At 49.0% G+C, this 17,214-nt stretch overlaps 1 protein-coding gene across 1 annotated transcript in view; it reads left to right on the forward strand.

Annotated features, from left to right (window-relative positions):
* Window positions 1-3,436: 3,436 nt before the first annotated feature.
* LOC129864046 (guanine nucleotide-binding protein G(z) subunit alpha) overlaps window positions 3,437-17,214 on the forward strand; it is a 62,355-nt gene continuing 48,577 nt past the window's right edge. Inside the window, exon 1 of the mRNA XM_055936595.1 lies at window positions 3,437-3,722. The gene's annotated coding sequence lies outside the window, so the exon portion shown is untranslated. The remainder of the gene's footprint in view (window positions 3,723-17,214) is intronic.

Here is a 17,214-nt window from a genome sequence, read left to right on the forward strand (position 1 = left end):
GTCTGGGTGGGCATCTGTCCGCGGTGGCGGGTCCGGCGCAGGACGAGGACACCACTCTACCACTGTCTTTGTCCCCCTCCTTAGCGTCCTTTGAGTGGCGACCCTCGCCCCCGACCTTGGTCTAGGAACCTTCACCAAGGCCCCCCCTAGATAGAGGAGATAGCTCAGGACAGAGAGGTAGCTCAAGACAGAGAGGTAGCTCAAGACAGAGAGGTAGCTCAAGACAGAGAGGTAGCTCAAGACAGGGAGGTAGCTCAAGACAGAGAGGTAGCTCACGACAGAGAGGTAGCTCACGACAGAGAGGCAACTCCGGACTGAAAAGCAACTCCGGACAGAGAGGCAGCTCTGGACTAGTGGCAGCTCCGGACTGAGTGGCAGCTCCGGATTGAGTGGCAGCTCCGGACTGAGTGGCAGCTCCGGACTGAGTGGCAGCTCCGGACTGAAGGGCAGCTCCGGACTGAAGGGCAGCTCCGGACTGAAAGGCAGCTCCGGACTGAAGGACAGCTCATGACTGGAGGGCAGCTCATGACTGGAGGGCAGCTCATGACTGGAGGGCAGCTCATGACTGTAGGGCAGCTCATGACTGTAGGGCAGCTCATGACTGTAGGGTAGCTCATGACTGTAGGGCAGCTCATGACTGGCAGGCAGCTCATGACTGGCAGGCAGCTCATGACTGGTAGGCAGCTCATGACTGGTATGCAGCTCATAACTGGAGGGCAGCTCATGACTGGAGGGCAGCTCATGACTGGCAGGCGGCTCTGGCAGCTTCTGACTAGCTGGCGGCTCTGGCAGCTCCTGACTGGCTGGCGGCTCGTGACTGACGGACGGCTCTAGCGACTCCTGACTGACGGACGGCTCTAGCGGCTCCTGACTGACGGACGGCTCTAGCGGCTCCTGACTGACGGACGGCTCTAGCGGCTCCTGACTGACGGACGGCTCGGGACAGATGGGCGGCTCTAACGGCTCGGGACAGACGGGCGGCTCTAACGGCGCTTGGCAGACGGATGGCTCAGATGACGCTGGGCAGACGGATGGCTCAGACGACGCTGGGCAGGCAGATGGCTCAGACGGCGCTGGGCAGGCAGATGGCTCAGACGGCGCTGGGCAGGCAGATGGCTCAGACGGCGCTGGACAGACGAGCAGTGCAGGCGGCGTTGGGGAGACGGCCGACTCTGACCTGCTGAGGCACACAGTAGGCCTGGTGCGTGGTGCCGGAACTGGTGGTACCGGACTGGAGACACGCACCTCAAGGCCAGTGCGGGGAACAGGAACAGGGCACACTGGACTCTCGAGGCACACTATAGGCCTGGTGCGTGGTACCGGAACTGGAGGTACCGGGCTGAGGGCACGCACCTCAGGGCGAGTGCGGGGAGAAGGAACAGTGCGTACAGGGCTCTGGAGACGCACAGGAGGCTTGGTGCGTGGTGCCGGAACTGGAGGTACTAGGCTGGAGACACGCACCATAGGGAGAGTGCGTGGAGGAGGAACAGGGTTCTGGAGACGCACTGGAAGCCTGGTGCGTGGTGTAGGCACTGGTGGTACTGGGCTGGGGCCACGCACCATGAGGCGAGTGCGGGGTGCTGGAACTGGAGGTACTGGGCTGGGGCGGGAAAGTGGCGCCGGATATACCGGACCGTGCAGGCGTACTGGCTCCCTTGAGCACTGAACCTGCCCAACCTTACCTGGTTGCATGCTCCCCGTAGCCCGACCAATGCGGGGAGGTGGAATAACCCGCACTGGGCTGTGTAGGTGAACCGGGGACACCATGCGTAAGGCTGGTGCCATGTACACCGGCCCGAGGAGACGTACTGGAGGCCAGATATGTTGAGCCGGCTTCATGGCACTTGGCTCAACGCTCAATCTAGCCCGGCCAGTGCGGGGAGGTGGAATAACCCGCACCGGGCTATGCACACGTACAGGAGACACCGTGCGCTCTTCCGCATAACACGGTGTCTGCCCGTACTCCCGCTCTTCACGGTAAGTATGAGAAGTGGGCGCAGGTCTCCTACCTGACTTCGCCAACTTACCCTTTTAGCCCCCCCCCCCCTCAAGAAATTTTTGGGATTTCTTCTCGGGTTTCCGTGCTAGCCGCGTACCTTCATAACGCCGGTTCCTCTCTCCGGTTGCCTCTGCTCTCCTAGCTGCCTCCAGCTGTTCCCATGGGAGGCGATCCTTTCCAGCCAGGATCTCCTCCCATGTGTAGCAACCCTTGCCGTCTAAAACGTCCTCCCAAGTCCATTTCTCCTGGTCCCGCTGCTGCTGCTGTCGCTGCTGCCCGTTGCCACGCTGCTTGGTCCTAGTTTGGTGGGTGATTCTGTAATGGTTTTCTTCCATTGGTGAAGGAGAGGACCAAAATGCAGCGCGGCTAGTGTTCAACATATTTAATAAACAAAGAGACGAATACGTGAATACTATACAAAATACAAAATAACAAATGTGAAAACCGAGACAGACCTATCTGGTGCAGAACACAAACACAGAGACAGGAAACAATCACCCACAAAATCCCAACACAAAACAAGCCTCCTATATATGATTCTCAATCAGGGACAACGATTGACAGCTGCCTCTGATTGAGAACCATATTAGGCTGGACACAGAAACAGACAAACTAGACACACAACATAGAATGCCCCACCCAGCTCACGTCCTGACCAACACTAAACAAGCAAAACACATAAGAACTCTGGTCAGGACGTTACAGTCCTTAATGATGGATGTGCAGTCAACGTCATGCAGTGGCTTCAGCAATATAACCTGTGTGTGTGTGTGTGGTTGTTCCCTTGTTATGGGTATAAGCAGAAGGCCTGTTTTTACCAAAGATAGATGAGGTGATGAGAACAGCAAGCACCGCCCCTTCACATCGCATAGTAGTATTTTTAATTTGTTAGCATATCTATCTGTTCTTGGTTAGAGCCAATAGCAGTAAAGGAAGTGGTCCCTCTGTCACAGAAACTGTTGGCACGGAAACAGCACATTACACCATTATCCAATCCCCCTCCCAGTCCCCTAGCGTCATCCCTCCTCTCCCGTCCCTTCATCTCCCCTCCACACTCTCTCGCTCTCTCTATCATGCATGCTATTCTAGACATGAATGAAACCACAGCCAATCCTACTGTTGACTTGTAATAGACCAGAGAAAGAGAATAAGCAGGGTTGTTATACATTGAAAAACACACATAACCAGTCCTTTCTATTGCTGCTCATAGTGGTCTCTCTCTGTTTTTATTTCCATGTTTTACATTTTTCCTTCATATTGCAATGCAACAAACAGATTCTATTGTATTCTGTTTTTGTCACCACTCTGTGTTCTGGTTAGCTTGGTGCCATTTCCCCCTTCTGTTTCTCTCATGATTTAATCCTGCCCGTTTCCCCCTTCTCTTTATCTCTGCTGACTCCTCCCTTCTCTTTATCTCTGCTGACTCCTCCCTTCATTTCCCTCTCCCTCCGCTCTCTGACACACTCAAACACGCACACATGCCCTCCTCCCCCACCGCTGCAGTGTCTCAACTGCCTTGGAGCCAACCAGAGAGGAAATAGAACAGACAATAATAAGAGAGACGAGAAAGAGGGGGATAGAGAGAGAGAGAGAGAGTATGCGTGGAAGAGAGAGTGTGTTATAGGAGAATGTTGGACTAAGAGTGGATTGCACACTGCTTATCTCTCCCATGCGAGTGTTTGTCTGCAGTATCCCTGGTGAACGGACCCTGGACGGTGAAACGGTAAGCCTGCCTGCTTTATTTTCTCACACTCTTTCTTTTTGTCATCACCACTAAGTTGGCCCTCTTTGTTTGGCTGGGGTGAGGAGTTGCTGTGTAATTGGATTCAAGTGGAGGAACAGGATCTTTTTTTCCCCTCATGAAGGTGATGTTCTGAGATGGCACCAAGGCAAGGCTGCTTCTCCAGTTCCCTCCTCTCTGTGTAGGTGGACTAGGAGAGCCAGTGTCTGTGTACATATCATCCTTGATACAGCCTTCATAGATACAGTATATGGTTATGTTGGGTAATGGTAAATAGGGATGTGTGCGTGCTCTGTCCATCACATCGATCATGAGCGAACGAGGAGAGAGGTAAGATAGGGAGAGAGGTAAGAGTGAGAGAAGTAAGAGAGGTGGGAGAGAGGTAAGAGGGAGAAAAGTAAGAGAGGTGGGAGATAAGGAGAGAGGTAAGAGAGGTGGGAGAGAAGAGAGGTAAGAGAGTGAGAGAAGTAAGGGAGGGAGAGAAGTAAGAGAGGTGGGAGAGAAGAGAGGTAAGAGAGGGAGAGAAGTAAGAGAGGTGGGAGAGAAGAGGGAGAGAAGTAAGAGAGGTGGGAGAGAAGTAAGAGAGGTGGGAGAGAAGAGAGGGAGAGAAGTAAGAGAGGTGGGAGATAAGAAGAGAGTGAGAGAAATAAGAGAGGTAAGGGAGGGAGAGAAGTAAGAGAGGTAAGAGAGGGAGAGAAGTAAGAGAGGTGGGAGAGAGGTAAGAGGGGTGGGAGAGGGGTAAGAGAGTGAGAGGTGGCAGATAAGGAGAGAGGGAGAGAAGTAAGAGGTGTGAGATGGGGAGAGGGGTAAGAGAAGTAGAGAGGTGGGAGGGAGAGAGGTAAGAGAGGGAGAGAAGTAAGAGAGGTGTGAGAGGGATAGCGGTAAGATAGATGGGAGAGGGAGAGGGATAAGAGAGTTGAGAGAGAGGGAGAGAGGTAAGAGAGCCAATAAAAGTACTGTCATGTAGGATCTGCTGATGACTGGCTTAGCGAGACAATGAATGTGACTGTGCGGTGGGAGGTGCACACACCCCATGGAGTGTTGCTCTGCAGGCAGGCACTGGGCTAGACAGATGAGCAGTGGCTTCACACCGGCATTTTAGCATCTGCCCTTGCAGCGCTCTGCCTGCCATCCCACATCAACAATAACATCAGCACATCGATCGAAAACCATGTTGACCCAGGATGGGTGTGTGCGAGTGTGATTCTGAGAAAGTGACAGAGTGTGTGTGTTTCCTGCTCTCCAGTGGCCACAGCACTGAGGGTCATTTGTGACATTTTGTGTCTCTACAATCCCTCATATCGCAAATGGAGCATTGCTATGACTCGTGGAGTGGGGGTTATTTGGCAACGCAGGTGTGTGTGTGTGTATATAAGAGAACCTGCGCAGGGAGTGGTCGAGGGGCTAGGGGGTTTAACAGTGGGGAGGCAGATTGGGCAGAGGGGCAGAGGTTGATGCAGCGGAGAGAGAGCAAAATGAAGAAAGAGAGCAAAGATTGGAAAACAGGACGAGAGAGGAGAGATGGAGAGAATGTAATGATAAACATTGAGGGGACAGGGCTGTTTAGCCGAGTGTCAGCTGGAGATGATGGACGATGTTGACTTGAGAACTGGCTGCGTGCGATAGGCCCAAAGAATGAAGTGAAACAGCCAACATCCAGGCCCTCGGACATCTAAAAATGGAGGCAAAAATTGTGGAATAAAATCCCACAATGCCTTGGGAACCTCTGGAGGAACACAGATAGTGAAATGAACCAGAGGATGTGAGATGAATAGAAACCTCTCCTCTGCTCCTCGCAACCTACAAAAGTAGACCACATTGCATGAATTTCTTTGCAATATTAATGTAAACGGGAAGAGAATATAAATGCACTGACGACGGCAAACTGAAATCAAGACTAGCATTTATTATAGCACTTGATGATACAGGCTGGCTTTAATGTGATTATACCGTATTCATGTCATGAAGTGCCTATTGAGCAAACATTGGAGGAATACAGGATCTGCTTTCACAAATGAACTAGCTTGTCACTATTTAAATGTAAGATTACATACACAGACTACTAACAGATAAGTGTTTTTCTCACCTTTTTACAAACCGTATGGCAATGTTATTTTATATATAATTTTTCTGGCTATGTAACTACAGTGTAACTTCTACATACAAAGGATAGACAGGCAAAGCATGTCTAGTGTCACTCTTGCAATCATTCATCATTGGTAATGGGGATCCCAATAAATAAAATAAAATCATTGTTCAATCTAAAAACCTATCATATTTTTGATGTGATATTATAATAAATGTGATGAATTAAAATCTATAACAATTTCACCTTCAATGTGTAAGGTGTCATAAGGTTAGGTTTACACATAGAATGTGCTATAAGGACCATGCAGAGTAAAAATGTGATGTGTACCAAGCAAACATAACAACAACCAAGCCCAAATATACTATATATACAAAAGTATGTGGACACCCCTTCAAATGAGTGGATTTGGCTATTTCAGCCACACCCGTTGCTGACAGGTGCATAAAATTGAGCACACAGCCATGCAATCTCCATAGACACACATTTGCAGTAGAATGGCCTTACTGAAGAGCTCAGTGACTTTCAACGTGGCACCGTCATAGGATGCCACCTTTCCAACAAGCCAGTTTGTCAAATTTCTGCCCTGCTAGAGCTGCCCCGGTCAACTGTAAGTGCTGTTATTGTGAAGTGGATACGTCTAGAAGCAACAACGGCTCAGCGGCGAAGTAGTATGCCACACAAGCTCACAGAAAGGGACTGCTGAAGCGCGTAGTACGTAAAAATCATGCAACACTCACTACCGAGTTCCAAACTGCCTCTGGAAGCAACATCAGCACAAGAACTGTTCGTCGGGAGCTTCATGAAATGGATTTCCATGGCCGAGCAGCTGCACACAAGTCTAAGATCAATATGTGCGATGCCAAGCGTTGGCTGGAGTGGTGTAAAGTTCGCCGCCATTGGACTTTGGAGCAGTGGAAACGCTTTCTCTGGAATGATGAATCACGCTTCACCATCTTGCAGTCCTGTAGACGAATCTGGGTTTGGTAGATACCAGGAGAACGCTAACGGCCCAATGCACAGTGCCAACTGTAAAGTTTGGTGGGGGATAAATAATGGTCTGGAGCTGTTTTTCATGGTTCGGGCTAGGCCCCTTATTTCCAGTGAAGGGAAATCTTAATGCTACAGCATACAATGACATTCTAGACGATTATGTTCTTCCAACTTTGTGGCAAAAGTTTAGGGAAGGCTCTTTCTTGTTTCAGCATGACAATGCCTCCATGCACAAAGCAAGGTCCATACAGAAATGCTTTGGCCTGCACAGAGCCCTCACCTCAACCCATCACCTTTGGGCTGAATTGGAACACCGACTGCGAGCCAGGCCTAATCGCCCGAAATCAGTGCACGACCTCACTAATTATTTTCTGGCTGAATGGAAGCAAGTCCCTGCAGCAATGTTCTAACATCTAGTGGAAAGCCTTCCTAGAAGAGTGGAGGCTGTTATAGCAGCACAGGGGGGGACCAACTCCATATTAATGCCCCTGATTTTGGAATGAGATTTTTGACGAGCAGGTGTCCACATACTTTTGGTCATGTAGTGTAGGTCAGACATTTCACATCTTGGTGTGCTTTACGTTATTGGGGTATGGCAACGATTTATACTGGTAACCCTAGAGAGAAGAAACTTGACCCATAGTGATGTTTGTCACTCTCTCAAGTAGCTGCCATGTCAGTAATAGCTCCTTCTGCACTATGGGAGACGTCCACCAAAGACAGAACCAGTAGTCTTTCAACATATGCCTCATCACTCTTACAAGTAAGGGATAATTAACGAGGAGCTATGCGTTCTTTGGAAAATAATGAACGACGTGGATTGTGTGTTCCACGACGTGCTTGTATCATGGGGTGAGACCATGGTATAATACAATTTTTAAACTGGGTGGTTAAAGCCCTGAATGCTGATTGGCTGACAGCCTTGGTATATCAGACCATATACCATGGGTATGATAGAACATTTATTTTTACTGCTCTAATTACGTTGGTAACCAGTTTATAATAGCAATAAGGCACCTTGGGGGTTTGTGGTATATGGCCAATATACCACTGCTAAAGGCTGTATCCAGGCACTCTGCATTGTGTCGTGCCGAAGAACAGCCCTTAGCTGTGGTATATTGGCCAAATACCACACCCCCTCGGGCTTTATTGCTTAAATATATCCTCAAACAAAAACATCCAGTAGCCTAAGATCCATCATTCTGTGTCTGTATTTTCTGTTACACAATAATAAGTAGCTCTCAGGAAATAACTACTGAACCACAGGTCAGGGATCTTAAAAATATTAACTTAGAACATTTCCCCACTTCTATTTGCAGCCTAGATGACACTCTATTATGATGTGGCTTGATCACCCATGCAATGAGAGTGTGTTTGAAGCCTGAAGTTGGGCTGAGAGGAGAGGAAACGTGGTTTAACCAAAGCAGTCAGGGGCAGAGTGTGTGAGCGGAGTTGAGTGACGCTCCACGGTCTTTCCATTTGCTCTGCTAAAAACCACTCCTTACTCACAGCAAGAAGAAAAAAACTGCTGCTCCAAATTAGCTTCATTCATTAAAATCACATTTTAACCAACACCTATCAATTGTTGTGACTACCTGGACCTACCATTTGGTTTTGAAGTATTGAAACCATATGATTTAAATGAAAAGTATTATAATAAAGATGAAAAGGTGAATGTTAGAAGCGCTCATCATTTCAAATAGGTTATATGTCATATTAAACAGCATATCAACACTCTAAATAGGTCAGGAGCCAGACAGGGAGCCTAAGAAGGAGCAAAAATGAATTATTTAGGCCGTATTATTTAAATTATTTCAAGGCTATAGCCTACAAAGAAATACATTGTAAAGAATTTGCGAGTGCGACACACTAGGCTGGTAGTCAGGGACATTAAGCGCTCAACATTTAAGCAACATTTCGTTGTATTAAATCATTATAGTCTATACATTGCGCATATAGGCTGTGATTTACTTAGAATTATATATAAATTAAACGATGCCTTATTAGGCTCAGTCTACAGTGACTTTGAATACATTTTTAGAAACACCAGTTTGGCCAGAGTCTGTGGCTTCACACTCATGTGGTGGTCCCAGGCGAGCCGGCCAGCAGCGGAGAATATCCTCTCAGCATTTGCATAGCCACTGTGGATGCTAAACACCCTTTTGGCCACTTTTGCCAGGCTGGGCAGGGATGCAGAATTTTTTCTTCTATAGGTAGGCCTAAAGGCTTTTAGACAAAATAACCCAATCAAAACAGAAAGCTCCTTGCAAGTTGGAATATGCCAGGCCTATGGGCCAAAATCAATTATGACCTATTATTGTATAGATAATATAACAAAAATGAAGGAAACTTTTCAGAGATCAGATTTTTTTGTTAATAAATACTTTGCTACAATGACACGTAATTAGCTGCCCACCTCGTTCCTTTATTTTAGCATGTGCTAAGTACACCATCATGCTTTCGGGATATGTGTCTTTTCAGATTCCGCAATGATTCTTTAGTTGTGGACACTACATCACCACACTCCCTCTCCTGGTCCTCCTCATCTTGATGTTGTCACCTTGATTTTGCACCTGTGTGTTTCTTTATGAAAATATTTAGCGAACTCCATTACAGTAGCTAAAGCAAGGGGCTATAGCAGCACACAAATACATGCTGGGCCGGGCATGCCCTGAGCTCGTGAAGTGAGCGCCATTAAGGCAAAATTGGAGTGGGCTGGAAGGCCGACGCTCCAGAATCTCGCCCTGCGCTCCAGTCCAACTGGGCACGTGCTGCTCCTTGCTCCGCTCACATGCTCTGGTCAGTGGTCACTGGTAACTTTGGCTGTAATGATGGATGACAGGGATCAGCTTGTCATACCAAAGTAAATCACACGTCTCCATTGAGCGCTCTAAGGTTTTTCTGACACACAAATTGGTTAAACTCACACATACACTCACTCAGATCATGCCATGCCATTGCCCATGTGGTGCCATACATGACACAATGTAATATAATTCCCATATGGGTCTATATTACATACTTGAAATACTGGCACAGCAGTACTAGCGTAGCACAGCATGTTTCTGCCATTTTGAATGGGGCTTTTAATAACCTGCCAGTAAAGTTCCCCAAAGAACATATCAAACAGGAAAAACAACAGTTATGTTCAGTTTCACCCCTGCTAACCAATCTCTAACATTGCCTCAGCTACTCCATTGTGTGACATAATGGCTTGGGACTGTTCTAGGGACAGCTCCAGCTTTAAAGTGTCATGCCCTTGTAGGGAGTAGACCTGGCTGACTTTACCACTTAAATCGATTATATTATATAGTACAGGGGAAATTATACAATATGCCCCTCTCCTCTTGCACTGAAGTACAATTATTTATGTGGACACATTCATGTTATATCATATTACTCTAGGCCTGCAGGCTGTGGGAATAGCCATCAAACTGTCTTCTATGAAATTGTTCTGCTAATTCCTTCAGCAATTGAATAACTCTGATAACCCACTCTGGAATGCAGTAAACACATAAATAATGCTTACTGTTAACTGTTTTTAGCAGGATACACCTTTCTCTTTGTTATTCTGTTAGGTCAAATACTGTGCCATGTCTTGTGACCCATTGTGCTAACTGGTTCTATCTCTGCTGGCACCTGAACCAACCAGTTTCTCTGCTTTTCTCCCCAGACTCAGAATAGGTGTTGCTCCAGTTACAGTGCCTTGCAAAAGTATTCATCCCCCTTTGCATTTTTCCTATTTAGTTGCATTACAACCTGTAATTTAAAGTAATTTTTATATGGATTTCATGTAATGCACAAAATAGGTCAAATTGCTGAAGTGGAATGAAAAAAATGACTTTATTCCCAAAAAAATCTAAAAAATCTAAACTGAAAAGTGGTGGGTGCATATGTATTCACCCCCTTTGCTATGAAGCCCCTAAATAAGATCTGGTGCAACCAATTACTTTCATAAGTCACATAATTAGTTAAAGTCCGCCTGTGTGCAATCTAAGTGTCACATGATCTCAGTAGATATACACCTGTTCTGAAAGGCCCCAGAGTCTGCAACACCACTAAGCAAGGGGCATCACCAAGCAAGTGGCACCTGGCTCTGGCGGATCCTGGCTGGCTGGCCTTGGCAGATCCTGGCTGGCTGGCTCTGGCAGCTCCTGGCTGGCTGGCTCTGGCAGGTCCTGACTGGCTGGCTCTGGCAGGTCCTGACTGGCTGGCTCTGGCAGGTCCTGACTGGCCGGCTCTGGCAGCTCCTGACTGGCCGGCTCTGGCAGCTCCTGACTGGCCGGCTCTGGCAGCTCCTGACTGGCCGGCTCTGGCAGCTCCTGACTGGCCGGCTCTGGCAGCTCCTGACTGGCCGGCTCTGGCAGCTCCTGGCTGGACGGCTCTGGCAGCTCCTGGCTGGACGGCTCTGGCTGGTCCTGGCTGGACGGCTCTGGCTGGTCCTGGCTGGATGGCTCTGGCTGGTCCTGGCTGGACGGCTCTGGCTGGTCCTGGCTGGACGGCTCTGAAGGCTCAGTACAGACGGGCGGCTCTGAAGGCTCGAAACAGACAGACAGCGCTGGGCAGGCAGACAGTTCAGACAGCGCTGGGAAGGCAGGCAGTTCAGACTCAGGCTGCGCTGGAGAGGAGGTGGGCTCTGACAGTGCTGGACAGGTGGGAGCAGCTGGAGAGAGAACCCGGAGAGATAGCCTGGTGCGGGGGGCTGCCACCGGAGGACTGGTACGTGGAGGTGGCACCGGGTATACCGGACCGTGAAGGAGGACACGCGCTCTTGAGCACCGAGCCTCCCCAACCCTACCAGGTTGAATGGTCCCCGTAGCCCTGCCAGTGCGGCGAGGTGGAATAGCCCGCACTGGGCTATGCTGGCGAACCGGGGACACCATCTGTAAGGCTGGTGCCATGTATGCCGGCCCGAGGAGACGTACTGGAGGCCAGATATGTTGAGCCGGCTTCATGGCACCCGGCTCGATGCCCAACCTAGCCCTACCAGTGTGGCGAGGTGGAATAGCCCGCACTGGGCTAAGCACGCGTACTGGGAACACCGTGCGCTTTACCGCATAACACGGTGTCTGACCAGTACGACGCCCTCTCACTCCACGGTAACCACGGGGAGTTGGCTCAGGTATCCTACCCGGCTTTGCCACACTCCGCGTGTGGCCTCCCCCCAAGAAATTTTTGGGTCTGACTCTCGGGTTCCCAACCGCGTCGCCGCGCTGCCTCCTCATACCAGCGCCTCTCTGCCTTCGCTGCCTCCAACTCCGCCTGGTCCTTTGGTGGTGGGTGTTTCTGTTACGGCTATCGTCATATTCTTCCTCCTCGGACGAGGAGAGGCGAGACGGATCGGACCAATACGCAGAGTGGTTAGTGTTCATAATGATTTATTCAAACGAAACTGAATACTGAATTACAAAACAAATAAACGAAGTGCATAAACCGATACAGTACCGTGTGGTGCAACAAACACAGACACGGAAACAAACACCTACAAAACACGTGAAACCCAGGCTGCCAGGTATGATTCTCAATCAGGGACAACGATTGACAGCTGTCTCTGATTGAGAATCATACCCGGGCCGAACACAAACATCCCAACATAGAAAATAAAACATAGACAAACCCACCCAACTCACGCCCTGACCAACTAAATAAATACAAGAAAAGGAAAACAGTTCAGGAACGTGACAGGCATAGGAAAAATGCCAAGGAGGGGGAATACTTTCGCAACTCACTGTCAATTGGCTTAGTGTTTGTCTTTGTTTTGGGTTTTTAATCCACTCCAGGTATACTGGGCCAAAGTATCATCTCCCGGCAGCTGTGTGGAGGATACAATAAAATCAGAGAGAGAGGATTTCTGACTGTCAGTTGGACTGAACCGAATTGGGGTGGGGCTTTGTCCGTTCATAGTAACATTACAGTAAATAAGGATTCGATTATCATTGAGTCTTATGTAAATCTACATCAATTAATTTATCTTTCTCTAGTCCCTTCCTCTCTTTCTCTCTAATCTGTGTTGGTGCTCAGAACCAGGCCCTGTGTGTATGCCTGAGGACAATGGGCCCTCCTCCCAGCACTCCTTACTGGGGGCAGAGCAGAGGGACTAACAGAGCATCTTTGTGTTCCATTCCTCACACATAACTGTAGTCATATGACAGACAGCAAGGAGGTGGAGGAGGGGAAGGGTGGTGAGGGGGAGGGATGGAGTAAGGGAAGGGTGGTGGTGAGGAGGGATGAAGGAAGGGAAGGGTGGTGGTGAAGAGAGGGGGATGCTCTGGGCTGGAGGACCATCGGGGGTGTTGAAGAGTGTTTCAGGGGCGACAGTATTTGAGTGTGTGTGTGTGCTGTGACCATAGCTGCTGCTGGCTGTAGGTCAGGAACCTGGACAGCACGACCAAAGTGTCCCAGGAAAATAAATGAAGCCTACCCAGCTAGTGCATTTGGTTCCTTGGAAGTTGTGGGAACATACATTTTTGGTTTCCCATTGATTCTGGGAACGAAGCCATACGTTTCCTGACTGGTAAATCTGAACTTTTTTTTAAAGTTCTGAGAACGGAAATGAACATTCTGCCTGTTCTGGGTACATAAATATTTAGGTTGCAGGGAGGTTCTGAGAATGTTTTATTATGGTTCCTTGAATGTTTTCCTGGGAGGTTTTATTAACGTTCTGAGAACAGAAATTATAGGTTATTTGAAGGTAATTAAATAACGCCATTTTTTTCAATAAGATATATATATATTTTATATTTCAATGTTCGGGGCTACAGGTTAGTCGAGGTAATTTGTACATGTACATAGGTAGGGGTAAAGTGACTATACATAGACCATAAACAGCGAGTAGCAGCAGTGTCGGGGGGGGGGGGGATGTAAATAGTCGGGGTGGCCACTTGATTAATTGTTCAGTAGTCTTATGGCTTGGGGGTAGAAGCTGTTAAGGAGCATTTTGGTCCTAGACTTGGCACTCCGGTACCACTTGCTGTGTGGTAGCAGAGAGAACAGTCTATGACTTGGGTGACTGGAGTCTTTGACAATTATGTTGGTCTTCCTTTGACACCGCCTAATATATAGGTCCTGGATGGCTGGAAGCTTGGCCCCAGTGATGTACTGGGTCATACGCACTACCCTCTGTTGCGCCTTACGGTCAGATGCCGAGTAGTTACCGTACCAGGCGGTGATGCAACCGGTCAGGATGCTCTCGATGGTGCAGCTGTAGAACTTTTTGAGGATCTGGGGACCTATGCCAAATCTTTTCAGTCTCCTGAGGGGGAAAAAGTGTTGTTGTGCCCTCTTCACGACTGCCTTGGTGTGTTTGGACCATAATAGTTTGTTGGTGATGTGGACACCAAGGAACTTGAAACTCTCGAACAGCTCCACTACAGCCCCGTAAATGTTAATGGGGGCCTGTCTGGCCCTCCTTTTCCTACAGTCCACGATCAACTCCTTTGTCTTGCTCATGTTGAGGGAGAGGTTGTTGTCCTTTCACCACACTGCCAGGTCTCTGACCTCCCTATAGGCTGTCTCATCGTTGTCGGTGATCAGGCTTACAACTGTTGTGTCGTCAGCAAACTTAATGATGGTGTTGGAGTCGTGTGTCACGCCTGCTCCTACTTTTCCCCCACTGGAGCTCGAGGGCGCCAAGCACCCCAGCATTACGCACTCCTGCCACCATCATTACGCACATCTGCCTTCCCCCGTCACGCGCATCAGTGATTATTGGACTCACCTGGACTTTACATCTCCTATATCTGTCTTTCCCCCCGCTCTGTTCCCCACTTCAGCATTGATTTTTATATGTCCTTGTTTACCCTTGTGCTGACGCTGTTCCTGTCTTGTTCCTTGTTTGTTCCAATTAAATGTTTGACTCCCCGTACCTGCTTCTCTACTCCAGTGTCGGCCCTTACAGAGTGCTGAAGCCACCAAATGAAGCATCGGGAATGCTGACTTTCCGGTTGGTGGTGACGTCGGGTCCGGGGACCGCCACCGATTTGAAACGAGGGTGCCTAAACCAGCTCGTCGGGCTGTCACGCCCTAGCTGGCTCGAGAGGTTTCTTGACCTGGTTGGCTCGGAAGGCGCCCATCCCACGTCAGGCCTCAGCCGGATCGCTAGGTTTTTACGCCCAGCCGGCTCGACAGGCTCTCACGCTTCTTCCGGTTCGTTGGGATTTCACGCCCAGCCGGCTGGTCCAGCGCCTGTGCCTCGGGCGGCCCGTCAGGCTCACCCAGGTGGGACATCGGTTGGCGGGGGTGTGGGGGGTACTGTCACGCCTGCTCCCGCTCTTCCCCCCCTGGTGCTCGAGGGCGTCAGGCTCCCCAGAATTACGCACTACTGCCACCATCATTACGCACACCTGCCTAGCCCCATCACGCGCATCAGCGATTATTGGACTCACCTGAACTCACTGACCTCTGTCATTACCTCCCCTATATCTGTCTGTTCCCTCGCTCTGTTCCCCACTTCAGCATTGATTGTCATATGTCGTTGTATACCCGTGTGCTGACGCTGTTCCTGTCTTGTTCCATGTCTGTTCCGATTAAATGTTTGACTACCCGTATCTGCTTCTCTACTCCAGCGTCGGTCCTTACATCGTGCTTGGCCACGCAGTCGTGGGTGAACAGGGAGTACAGGAGGGGACTAAGCACACACCCCTGAGGGGCCCCAGTGTTGAGGATCAGCATGGCAGATCTGTTGTTGCCTACCCTTACCACCTGGGGGTGGCTGGTCATGAAGTCCAGGATCCAGTTGCTGAGGGAGTGGTTTGTCCAGGGTCCTTAGCTTAGCTGTAGGGTCCTTAGCTTAGCTCACCTTAGCTAAGCTGTAGTCAATGAATAGCATTCTCACATAGGTGTTCCTTTTGTCCAGGTGGGAAAGGGAAGTGTGGAGTGCGATTGAGATTGCGTCACCTGTGGATCTGTTGGTGCGGTATGCGAATTGGAGTGGGTCTAGGGTTTCTGGGATGATGGTGTTGATGTGAGCCATGACCAGCCTTTCAAAGTCCTTCATGGCCACCGACGTGAGTGCTACGGGGCGGTAATCATTTAGGCAGGTCACCTTTGCTTTCTTGGGCACAGGGACTATGGTGGCCAGCTTGAAACATGTAGGTATTAAAGACTCGGTCAGGGAGAGGTTGAAAATGTCAGTGAAGACACTTGCCAGCTGGTCCGCGCATGCTTTGACTACAAGTCCTGGTAATCCTTCTTTCCCCGAGGCTTTGTGAATGTTGACCTGTTTAAAGGTCTTGCTCACATTGGCTATGGAGATTGTGATCACACAGTCGTCCGTAACAGCTGGTGTTTGCATATATGCTTCAGTGTTGCTTGCTTCGAATCAAGCATAAAAGGCATTGAGCTCCTCTGGTAGACTCGTGTCACTGGGCAGCTCTTTGAAGTCCGTAATAGTTTGCAAGCCCTGCCACATCAGACGAGCGTCAGAGCTGGGGTAGTAGGAATCAATCTTAGTCCTGTATTGATGCTTTGCCTGTTTGATGGTTTGTCTGAGGGCATTGCGGGATTTGTTATAAGCGTCTTGATTAGTGTCCTTGAAAGCAGCAGCTCCAGCCTTTAGCTCGGTGCGGATGTTGCCTATAATCCATGGCTTCTGGTTGGGATATGTACGTACGGTCACTGTGGGGACAACGTCGTCAATGCCACTATTGATTAAGCCGGTGACTGAGGTGGTATATCCTCAATGCAATTGGATGAATCCTGGAACATATTCCAGTCTGTGCTAGCAAAACAGTATTGAGCAAGTCACTGGTACTTCCTGTTTTAGTTTTTTCTTGTAAGCAGGAATCAGCAGAATAGAATTATGGTGAGATTTGCCAAATGGAGGGCGGGTAGAGCTTTGTATCCATCTCTGTGTGTGGAGTAAAGGTCGTCTAGAGTTTTTCCCCTCTGGTTGCTCATGTGACATGCTGGTAGAAATGAGGTAAAACGGATTTAAGTTTCCCTACATTAAAGTCCCTGGCCACTAGGAGCACCGATTCTGAATGAGCATTTCCTTGTTTGCTTATGGCCGTATACAGCTTGTTGAGTGCGGCCTTAGTGCCAGCATCGGTTTGTGGTGGTAAATAGACGGCTCCGAATAATATAGATGAGAACTCTCTTGGTAGATAGTGTGGTCAAGCGAGCAATACTTCAAGACTTCTTTAATATTCGACATCGCGCACCAGCTGTTATTGACCAATAGACACACACCCCTGCCCATCGTCTTACCAGACATAGCTGTTCTGTCCTGCCGATGCACAGAAAACCCAGCCAGCTCTATATTATCTGTGTCGTCGTTCAGCCACGACTCGGTGAAACATAAGATATTACAGTTTTTAATGTCCCCTTTGGTAGCATAGTCTTAATCGTAGATCATCAAGTTTTTTTTCATATGATTGCACATTGTCCAAAAGTACT

Source organism: Salvelinus fontinalis, chromosome 10, assembly GCF_029448725.1.
Source record: "Salvelinus fontinalis isolate EN_2023a chromosome 10, ASM2944872v1, whole genome shotgun sequence".
Lineage (NCBI taxonomy): Eukaryota > Metazoa > Chordata > Actinopteri > Salmoniformes > Salmonidae > Salvelinus > Salvelinus fontinalis.